Source organism: Acomys minous (genome assembly GCF_964271855.1).
Source record: "Acomys minous genome assembly, chromosome: 9".
Taxonomy (NCBI): domain Eukaryota; kingdom Metazoa; phylum Chordata; class Mammalia; order Rodentia; family Muridae; genus Acomys; species Acomys minous.
In genome coordinates, this window is record NC_140490.1 from 32,925,159 (window position 1) to 32,936,726 (window position 11,568).

The following is an 11,568-nucleotide window of genomic DNA, read 5'->3' on the forward strand; positions in this document are numbered from 1 at the left end:
AGTTTATTCTTGAGTGACCATTGGCCAGTACTCAGCTTTATGCTGTTTTGGAAACCATGTCCATTGTGGAAGTGGATATGTGAGATTGTAATGGTTAAAAAGCAAAGAAAGTCATAATTCAAGGCATTTAATACATGAATTGGTGAGGACCACAGTATGTAGGTTGTGGCAAAACAGAGACAATTCTGTTATAGAGTTTTGGTTGTTACCTAATGAGATTTTTAGCCTTTGTAGGGTAGAAATCAAGTAGTTTCCTACGAATACATCTTAGAGGTTACAATAGTGAAAGTTAGTTAGGTCACATGTGATGGTAGGCAATCAGTAGCTTTCAACGGGCCTAAAACTAGCCCAAGATAATTTGGCTCTGGTCTGTATCAGATTCTTCAGGCCACAGTCATCTGGCCTTTTGAGATCTTTAACCCAGATGGATAGAGCTTTCTTCACGTCTCCCCAACCCCCTTCTTATTCTTACAGGTCAGTTTATAGCACAGATGAAAATCATGTGTCTCCTTTATTGGAGTTCCGTGTAAGGTGTAGTGTCTTTTATCACAGTGCAGAATAGACTATGATGTAATTTAAAGGTGTTTTGGAAGAGTGTGGATTGAGTTCTTTATAAAACACCTCTCTGTTGAAACTGGAGAGGTAGGATAAGTCTACCCTCTGCTCATGTAAACTCTATAAATCCGTGGCTGTGTCCAGCGCTCATGCAGTTCTTAAAGTTGTTTCAAAGCAAGGTGGAAATGCAAGGGAAAACATGAGTTCATTGAATTCAAATTGGACTTTATTTAACAGAAAGTGAATTTGAATTATATATGTAAAAGTTCATAATGTGTCATAAGTATGAGTGTATATAATAATCTGTTTATTTCCACCCAAAAATGGTATACACATATAAGGGACCTGAATCTTATTTTTCTTTAATGTAATCATGATATACAAAGAAATTGTCAAAACCTCTAGGTCACCACAGCTATTATAGCCTGACATTCGATGGGTCATGTTGGGCTGAAATTAGTAAGCACTGTTGATAGTAGTATAAATGGACCATGTCATGTCAGAACATGTATTAGGATTTTACAAAACTCCACATAATCCAGAGGTGTTGTTTTAGCATTGTTCCTAAGATATATGGGATCATTCCACTTTGAGCAACCATCTTTCCATATTTTCATTTGATAAGCAACCATCCTACAACAATAACAGATATACACTTTCATAAGTAAGAGAAACTGTAATTTTCAGAAGAATGACTTGCACCACAAACATAAGAATGATTACCAGCTATGATTGGTAAGCCTGTATTATTCCACACTTAGAGGAGAGATGCAAACGAATGAATTAAATTAGGAGCACAATTTTCTTCTTAAATCAGTATTTCTGCTTGTCAGAACCCTGACCAGAGTGCATTATTCTTAATAGACTGTGATTTGTATTGAAATAGGACAATAAATCTGTTTATTGAAATTTATTTGCTGCTTGGGGTTCGGTCGTTCTGACTTCGTGCATGAGCAGAGTGGGTGTAATAGGCAGGGCCAGCCGTGCCACAGAATGCCATTTAGTAAGTGATCGCATACTCTCTAGACCAGAGACTGAAGGGCACTGAGCTGAGGGCCCATGCACTGCACTCACTCTTATACACTGCAGTGAGCCCCGAAAAAAAAACCCAGATTCTGACCATGCCAGCAGCACAGTAATGGTCTGCTGTCATGCCTCATTTTTTTAAAAAAAGTTGCTTACAGACTTTGGTCCTCAGAGGACAGATTTTCTCTTGAATTTCTTCTTCATCCACTTCAATTGTGTATTATTTGTGGCAATTTTCATGTACTTTCTTCTCTGATTTCATGAAGCTGATATAGTGACAGGCTTATCATGGGTTGCCTCCAGTTGAACTAGGGGGCTTCACATCTTACAGTCTGGCTCCAGTGAGAGGCTTTTGATTGTGTTCCCAGACCATCCTTGGTAAACCTGTAAGAAAAATAATTACAAACAGAGAGGCAGTCTATTCCATTTGGTCCTGCGTAGACCCCCTCAGGACATACGAAGGTTGCTTTGACCTTGTCTTAGCTTATACATTCTCAGTGTGTGCAAATCCTAGTCTTGTTCAGCTTTTATGAGACATTACCCGATGCTGCAAAGAGAAGTTGTGACGTGGAATGATGACACTCTTCTAGTGAGGAACACACATTGCAAAGGGGAAAAACATTTCCCTTAATTTGAGGGATTACGAAATGTTTGTGAATAAATGAACAGGAAGTCATATTGGGTTTCTTAAGTCCTATAGCCTGCACCTAAAACTCGTGGGCAGAGACACCTTCCACCACTCCACATCATCATCTCTGGCTGTTGTGTTGCCATGCCTCTGTCATTGTTAACAGAGGATGAGACCCACCTCTGCCAGAAGAGTAATTGGTGGTTATAAGACCCTTAGGAGATGCAGAGTGTGGTGGAACAGCCTACCTGCATCCCTGCCATCCTCGGGCTCTCCATTGGCCTGCAGAGGCAGTGGCCACAGGGCAGCCTGCCACTAGCATGATGCTGTGGGCTTAAAGTTCAGCCTTTTTCTTTCCTTGGTTCTCAATAGTGCAGAACATTTTTTTAGACTGGATTTTCTTAAATGACTTTTTTCATATAGGGAACTTTTTAATGCAAATTCAGACAGTCAATCTTTGACAAAGTCACAATAAACACTACGAAATTATAGACCTAGACATAGCCTTGCCATTTATTAAAATAAATAAAAGACTAAAATACAGAATTATGAAATTTAGAAGGAAAATTGGGAAGAAAAATCCATACAGTATTAGGTTTGGCAATAAATTTCTGTACATAACAGCAAAGATGGGACACATGGCACAAATGTCGCTCTATGGAGCTTTACTAATACAAAAGCATAGGCTCTGCAGAAGAACCTATTAAGAGAACAGAAAGTTAATATAAAAGAAGTAAATATAAATGGAGAAAAGAAACTTTGGGAAATGGTAAAGACCTGGATCCTTTATAGCAGGAGAATTTCTACTATAGGAAAACAAGTTAAAGACCAGCAAATGCTGTAAATTGATACCTCATTATAACGATACACAGATAGGAAGTGTATGAGGAGATGTGCAATAGCACACTCTAACAGGGAACTTGAGGCACCACCACACACCTAGTAGACTTGAAAAAAACTAAGAAAATAGATTGAGCCATCACTAGGAAGTTACTAGATTGGGAAGAATTCTCAGGTTGTTTTTGAGAATATCAAGTTCTGTTGTCACTTCATAAGATAATTTTTCTATTTCTTGAAAAGCTAAATATAGTTGTATCCTTAACCCAGAAGTCATGTTTGTATCTGACAGTATGAAAGTAAAACCTACCCAAGAATGTCAAAGGCAGAAGGAAAATAAGCAAATGGTGATGTTGCTGTGTTGTAGGAAACTATTAAACAATTAAAGAGTTCTTTCTATACCAATGATAAGTGCAGGAGTTATACAGCTAAAGCCAACCTGAAAAATCAACATGTTATATGATGCTGGTTATATAAATTTCTGATAAAATAAAGCCTTGGAGAGATAAACGGATCAATGGTTGTCAGCGCTTTGGGGCTGAGGCAGAACTAGTAAAGGGACAGGGTGAAACTGTTCTGTCATGCTGTAATGGTGGACACATGACACTCTGCTTTGTCGAGGGCCTTGGCAGTGTAAAACTCCATGTGCATCATAATGTGTGAAAACTAGAAATCACCAGGAGCTCAGTAGATACTTGCTCGAAGGATGTGTCACAGGACAGTGCAACTCCATATCTCTGATAATTTTTTAAAAGATTATCAGCCCAGAAGTCACTGGTGGTACTGAGCTCCAAACACTCAGCTTTTTTTTATGCCTGCCTATGAAGGTTAATTGTAAATTCATCAAGTAAGAGGCTAACAACAATAATGACTAGAATACTTCTAAACAATATCTTGCAATAAAAAATAATTTCTGTGTGGTCCTTTTCCAAAATATTTAAAGTTTTCAGTGCACTGTAGAAACATCTGAACCATCCCTAACAGAGAAATCCCTGTCATGGGAATCTGTTGTGATCTGACTAACTAAAGGGAGTAAGAGGGAGTGTGCTTGCTGATAAGCAACTGGAAAACATGTAATCAATAAGGTCAAACACAAGACAGACTTGGGTCATGTTATAACCCAGCAGGTGAAATGTGAAAGGGAAACATCTAGGTAGGGGTGCATGTGGTGTGTGTGTGGGTATTTGCCTATCTGTCTGTCTGTCTGTCTGTCTGTTGTCCATCTGCTTTCTGCCCATCCATCTACCTGTCTAGACATGGGTGGCAGGTGGTTCCTGACAGTCAGGTTCCACAGTGTTATTGGAATAGGTAGGATGTCATGGATAACCAGGGAAAAACTCTTGACCAACCATGCAGTGATCAATTAGGTCAGTATTATCTAACTCTGTTCAAGCTAATATAGACACTAATGATTGACCTAAAGGTATCTATAGGCATACTGATGCATAGAACTCATGATTGATCTAGAGGAAACTATAGATGCAGTCCTTTATAGTTGGGAACAAAGAATACACTAATATTCAGATCTTGGTTTCCAATGTCATTTTACCACTAAAATAATCAAAGCTCTTTATAGATACACTAGGACTAGGGAAGAAAACAGAGAATATATGCCTCGAGTATTTTATGGTGTCAAGCAAGAACATATACAAAATCCAAATTAATGCAAGCATTTGAAAGGACCACGTTTGCTAATTCATGGAGTAAGTATAGATGGGTCACTTTGAGGATTGTTTTGGATTATAAGCCAAAGACCTTGGATTCCATTGGCAAATGAATACATTTTTTGAGTAAAGAAACAAAAGAGAACAGATCTGTGAAGAAGGGTTCCAGATAATTAACATAGACAAACTATTATGGAATGCATCTTTACTTTCTACCCGGAAGCATTGACGGTCATACTTCCTCATATGAAAAGCTGTGAGGGCTAAGGGAGCCAGCCTTTTTGTTTTGAAGGGCCGGGGGGGCAGGGGCGCAGAAATGCTGCCATTGACAAAATAGCCTTCAAAGGAGAGGAGCTCTCCTTTATTTTCTTTCACTGGAATTTTATGCTTCTTACCCAATCCACATGCATAAAGAATAAAGCAAAAACTGAGTAGCTCACTTGAGCAAACTTCTCAAGAGGAAAGCAGCCCACCAAGAGTTTGCCTAGCAACTAGATGCAGCTAAATATGAAGGAGAGAAATCTGCTGACATGTCTTGCACTATTTGAAGGTGTTAATGGGCCCGGTTTTGGCAGAGCTCCTGGCTGGTGGAATCTCTGGCTTCAGACTGCAGTGAAAACAGTTCTTGCTGCTGAGCCCAGATGAACCTAGCTCCAGAGTGTCTGTCTTTCCCTGGGCATTCTGGATGTCCATCTGTCTGTATGCTCCCAGAATTCAGACTTTCACTTTTCACAGCATCAAGTATACGAGGGTTGTCCCATGGGGGTGGGTGGCAGAGGCCCAGCCATGTGAGGGCCCATGGTGACACCAAGAGAAAAATAGAGGCTATGTGTCAAGGGTGGAGAATGCTCCACTCCTTTGGAGTAGAGTATAGGGTTAAATTAATAAGCAGAAGTTAAAATACAATAAGGGACATGAGAGTGTTAGGGTGAAGTCCTGTGTTATAATTTTGTAAGCACTGAAGAACTGGGTAGATAAGAATATTCTCAGTGGCAGCTGAAGAAATGCATTGGGAGTGTTTTACTTACCTGCGGGAGGCCAAACTAAAGTCCTGTGTGGGGGCCTTTGTGCTTTTATTCCCATTATGACCCAAAAGCTTTGTACCTTTCTTTTTTTTTTTTCTTCCCTTAGTTTTCATTCCCATCTGTCTTCTCTTCCCTTCCCCTCCCTTCCTTTCTTTCTTCTGTATGCTCTATCTGACATAGTCCAGGCTGGTGTTGACTTTTCTGTTATGTGGTCAAGGATAACTCTGACCCACTTATTCTCTTGCTTCCACCTCCTAAGTTCTTGGAACATAGGAATATGTCACCTTGCCCTGTTTCATAAGATGCTGTGGACTGCACCAAGGGTTTTGAGCAGGCCGTGTAAGCATTTTACCAACATTGTCTCTGGGGCTGGGGCTCCTAGCCATTATCTGTATGTGCTCTGGAAATTTCCGTACAGAGGTGGCCGTATCTGCAAAATGAGGACCATACTCTGTCACTGTAGGGATACTGGAGACTAACATGACGTTCACAGAGGGTTTTATTGCTCATCTTTTAGCTTCTTAGTAAATAGCACCCAGGTGGTATTTGTTGCTCACTGCAGTTGAAAGAGAACAATTTTTCTCTCCAAACTCTGCTTTAAAGTAGGAACTAAAATTTCAGATTATCTAATAAAATAGATGCTTTATTTAAAATATGTTGAGTCCTTTAAATTTTGTGAATGTTGTATATGCTAAATAATCAGTGCAATTCTCTTTGTCTAATTTCCAGGCTATTGATTCAGAGAGAATGTGACCTTCCCATCTGGTTCTTTGAAGTGCAGATTTGACTCAAATTTGAGATACAGTATTTTATTGAGGTTCTGAAAAATAAATGTGAGCTACTTCTTCACAAACATTAGCACCAAATCAGAAACGAAGACTTTTCTACATTTTTTACAGCATACGCTTTGCTTTTCCTAACAGAGAATTAAACAGTAAAATACATTTCATCCTGAATGTCTAAGACAATAAAAATAAAATGCATTTCATCCTGAATGTCTAAGGCAAAAATGGTGCTAAAATCACAAGAAATGTCGCTGTGCAGAGGCAGCACTGCTGACTATTTCTTGCAAACTAGAAAAGCAGTCTTTGGCCAACACAGGTTCTGCTTGATTTTTTTGTCTGCATGAAAATTCCCTCGCTTCTCTTTTTCCATCACTTTCAAGACCTCAGATTGGGGTGAGGGTGAAATACAGAGCAGCAGGTGGCCTGTAATTCTGACAATCCCCAGCCATCCTGTCATGTTTTAATGATTCTCTTGCAGGTGCGAAAAGTTTTTTTCCTCCTCTTTTTATAACTTTAACATAAGCACCAGTTGGGTTATTTTGGTTGCAAGAGCATGGTACACTTTTCTCCTTTTCATTTAAAAATTGACTCACTTCTCCCCCCTTGATTTTCCTAGCTACAAAATCACTTCAGTGTGACCTTGCACATCTTCTGATGGGGGGCTTTTTTTCTCTTATGTAGCTTTCATGTCAGTTCTATCAGCTGTCCAAGCCTTACTCATTACCTCTCAGAAGGGCCTTTTCCCAGTCTATATGATAATGATTGTGGGAGTTTCCATTGGGCCACACTTGAATATCATCATTCTTGTGAAGATGGTACCCGGCTTTAGTGCCCCATTCATCTGGGAAGTCAGCGTTGTGGCTCATAGTCCACCAGGAATTGACTTGACTTCATGGCCTCTGTGTGTGTGTGTGTGTGTGTGTGTGTGTGTGTGTGAGAGAGAGAGAGAGAGAGAGAGAGAGAGAGAGAGAGAGAGAGACAGACAGACAGAGACAGACAGACAGACAGACAGAGAGAAAGAGACAGAGAGAGACAGAGAGACAGAGAGAAAGACAGAGAGAGAAAGAGACAGAGAGAGAGACATAGAGAGAGAAAGAGACAGAGAGACAGAGACAGAGACAGACAGAGACATGCTGGAAAGTTACTGGCTTCTAGTTCTTGTCTTGTAGCATGGAAAATAGATAACCAGTGTAGAAAGACCAAAGTGCTGGCAGTGCGTGTAAAAGGATCAAGTTCCCCACAGTTTCCCGCGGTGTTCTGATCCACAGTGTGAATGTGGACCAACCCCATGGATATTTCCCCCCTTTAGGTGTCAGACAGCTCAGGGGGGCTGTTTTCTGTGGCACATCACCTGGCCACATCTATATTGTCACTCAATGCCTGAGGTTTTATAGCTGTGAAGATTTCTGCCCACACGTCCTTCTGTGCCCCACAGACACACAAGAAGGCTTGCCCTGAGATATTCCACAGTGAGATGATTGGTTCTGTCTCTGTCTCTCAAAGAATGCGTCACAGCGCAAGTTGCCCACTTTAATAGTGTAATCAAATTTCTCTCAGCAGACAATTGCAGCCAGAGGACAACATTAAGGACAGATATTTCAAAATGGCTCAGATTTGCATTCTGCATAGTGAATTGATCTCCCTGGCTGGCCCAGGGCAAAGAGCATAGCCCTTTCAGAAGTTCCTGCCCTGTCCCTCTTGACCCTGTGACCTTCTGTGGGTTGTGTGAAGAAGGTGAACTTTGGTTTCCACTCTGTGAAAGAGAATAATGAGAGCGACCAGGAAACTGTTGTGAGGACTGACTGAGAAGGAAAAGTTCCTCATAGCCTGTACTGGGCCTCCTGGTGGCAATGCATGCTATTGCTTTTTCTTGCTTTGTTTTAGGCCTATGACACGGTAATTCTGAGAACTCTTTGGTCTCTTTATTATTTGTTGAAAATCTACCTCTGAGCTGTCTGAGAGTGTAATTAGCTTTAGGGATGCCTCAGTAGTTCCTGAAGCATAGTGTTCACTGGGACTCTAGATATAAGACGATTGTAGATGTTTTATAGAAAGAGCAAAGAAAAACGACCCTAAAACCAGCCACACTGGGAGAATGCTGTGGACAAAGCAAGCTTTTGTTGATAAGGAACTTCTCAGAGTGTAGTGTTTGAAATGTGGCAAGTTTCCAGGGAATTTAATTTCCAGAACTTGCTTTTCTGTTTTAGTTTTGAGGCCCTGAGTGGCCTAGCACTCTCTATGTAGACCAGGTTGGCTTTGAACTTTGGGAAATCTCCCTGCCCCTACCGCCATGTCTGGACAGAGCTGTTATTTTGAATCATGTCTCTGAAAGCTTTTCTTCAAGCTTCATCTTACAGGGACACAATGCTGAGAACTGGGAAGCAACATGCCATTCGTGTGATGTATATGGTGTTCCTTAACACTTGGCTTTATGAAATAAATCTGCCTCCATTTTGCTAGTAGTACTTCACTGTCCCCTACCTCTGCTTAACCATTGAGGAAGGTTATAGTTCTTGGTGAAAATACACGACTTGGTCATATGTGGTACACGCTGATGAAGACAGCACGCTGACCAGGAGCATCACTGGTGGGCTTGACACCAATTAGTCAGGAATCCTCTCCGAGCTCTCTGTAAAACTGTACTTCCTTAGGAGACATTTTTTTTAGCATTTTATGCAGTTGCTTATTGGAACAGTTCATATTAAGTGCCACACTGGCTGCTAGCTGGTGTGAAAATGAACACTATTCTTTATTTCCATAGCTAGGACATCAGCCTTGCACCATCCTCTGAACTCTCTTTTGTGGTGGTGTTCTCTTCTGTAAGCCCTACACCATGGAGACTGAGAAGTAGAGTCTAGAGGTCCAAGGAAGCCTAGGCAATGCAGAGGAAGAGACCTAGTCTCTAAACAAAGCAAACAAAAACCTAAATATAAACATTTTCTTTGCCTACAACAGCTTCCCTTTTGTAAGAGTCCCAGCTATGGCCCGGAATGCCTTCCTTATGCCTAAGTATTACTGTAAGAAAGTAAGGGGGATACTCAACCTTAATGGCAACTTTTATGAAGAAGAAAAAAATCTTGATGTAATAAGAGGTTTCCAGAACCTTTGAGAGATGAGTGATGGTTGCTTTGGTTTAATTAGGCATACATTGAAAGCCACGTGATAGTAACTCCTGGGGAAGTGATGGCAGAAGCGCTCACCTTGCCTTGCAGAGGAATGCAGTGAAAGCTAGTTTTTTTTTTTCAATAAACACCTCCCGTGGCTGTCACAAAATGGAATTGTCTGTTTCCCCTGAAAGCTAGCTCCAGTTTGATTTATTGTGCATTGGAAGGTCCTATGTGTGGAAACACAGCTGTTACTCAGTTGTTTTGGTGTTTAATTTGAAATTACAGTGTTGAGGAGAAATTGATCACAAGGCATTCCTTGAAGCTATCGATGCCTGTGTCAGTGCTTTAGTTGTATAAGCACACACACCTAACAGTTCCTTTTCTCTTGGTTAAGTGGTGGGGTCTTCCAGTTCTGAAAGAAGTCCCTTCCTCCCCTCGCTTTCTCTAGGTGTGACTTGGATTATTGAATCACTTCCCTGGCCTTTCTCTCTCCTTCTCCTTCTTTAATATTTACCATAACACAGGTTCTTGTTTTATGCATTTATACTTCCTAGGGGGCCTAGGTGTAATTTGTGACACTTTACATAAATCCCTCAAGCTCCTTGTGTCTTTCTTGGGCATGCACTCATCCTGTGTTCTGACTTTTCATTGTTTTCCCCAAAGGAACACCCATCTCCTTATGCACATACTTTGTATAACTTATTTCCCTTCTTCTCATTTCCAGTCTTTTCATTTGAACTTCCAATGTTTTAATGTCTTCTTTCTCCAGGTAGAGGGATTCCGTTTCCAGGGGAGTGGCATGACAAGACCACAGCAGGATGAGCTGACTCAGGACCAGACAACACAGCTCTTTCTGCCACTCCAGCTTTCTGATTGGCAGAATCTGCCATCTCACATCTCTTTTTTTTTATAATTGTAATTTATTATTTTTTTTTTGAGACAGGATTTCTCTGTGTAGCCTTGGCTGTACTAGACTCGCTTTGTAGACCAGGCTGGCCTCGAACTCACAGCGATCTGCCTGCCTCTGCCTCCCAAGTGCTGGGATTAAAGGTGTGAGCCACCACACACGGCTCATATCTTTATATAATGGAGGCCTATTGGGAAAACTGACTCTCTGATGCTTCCAGACAGTTATCAGCGTGTGTCCCTTCCTACAAGAACACCCAGTGGTTTGTCCCTTGGTATCAAGGCTGGCGCCAGGTGCTTGTGTCTATATCACAAGGCTATCAAGCTTGGGGCATTATAACTCAACCACCCTTGCCCAAGGCTGTGTTGTCTGCTTCCATAAAAAGTACATACTTTGACTTCTTGACTTTCTCTTGGGCTCTCTCTGAGCCATTGTCTCTTTTGTTTAACCTACTATATAACAGCTTACTGTCACCTGTGGTTACTTAAACATAGATTAATTTCAATAAAAAAAAATACCTCACACTCATTAGTTTTCAGCAACATTAACCGATTTCCAATGTTCACTTTGTCTGTGTGATATTTGGAAAAGACCATGTGGGCTATTTCTGGTTAGCCATGAAGTACTTTTAGAATGTGCACAAAAGATTGGGCAGTTGTTTCTCTGGATTGAACTATTTTATTCCTAAAACTGAACAAATCAAAGCTGTGCCTATTGCTCTACTAAATCTATAGCTAGATTTCATGGAAAGTTCTGGAGTTGGCATTGTTAGAGTTTTGCTGGTAACAGTATGAGTCCTAACATGGTCTGACTGGCAAGATGCTGAAAGGGTTACCGGTACCATCCTCCATGTTGAGAAGTATATAGCTGTAGTGTGCATTCCTTGTCTTTATTGTGTAAAATATATGTTTAAGAATGAACTTAGTATATGTCTTCTGTGTGTCCTCTCCTTTCTAAGATAAATTCTTACTGATATTATTGCTTTGACCTAAAAAAAAAAGTCAGTTTATTTAAGAAAAAACAGTCATTTTAAG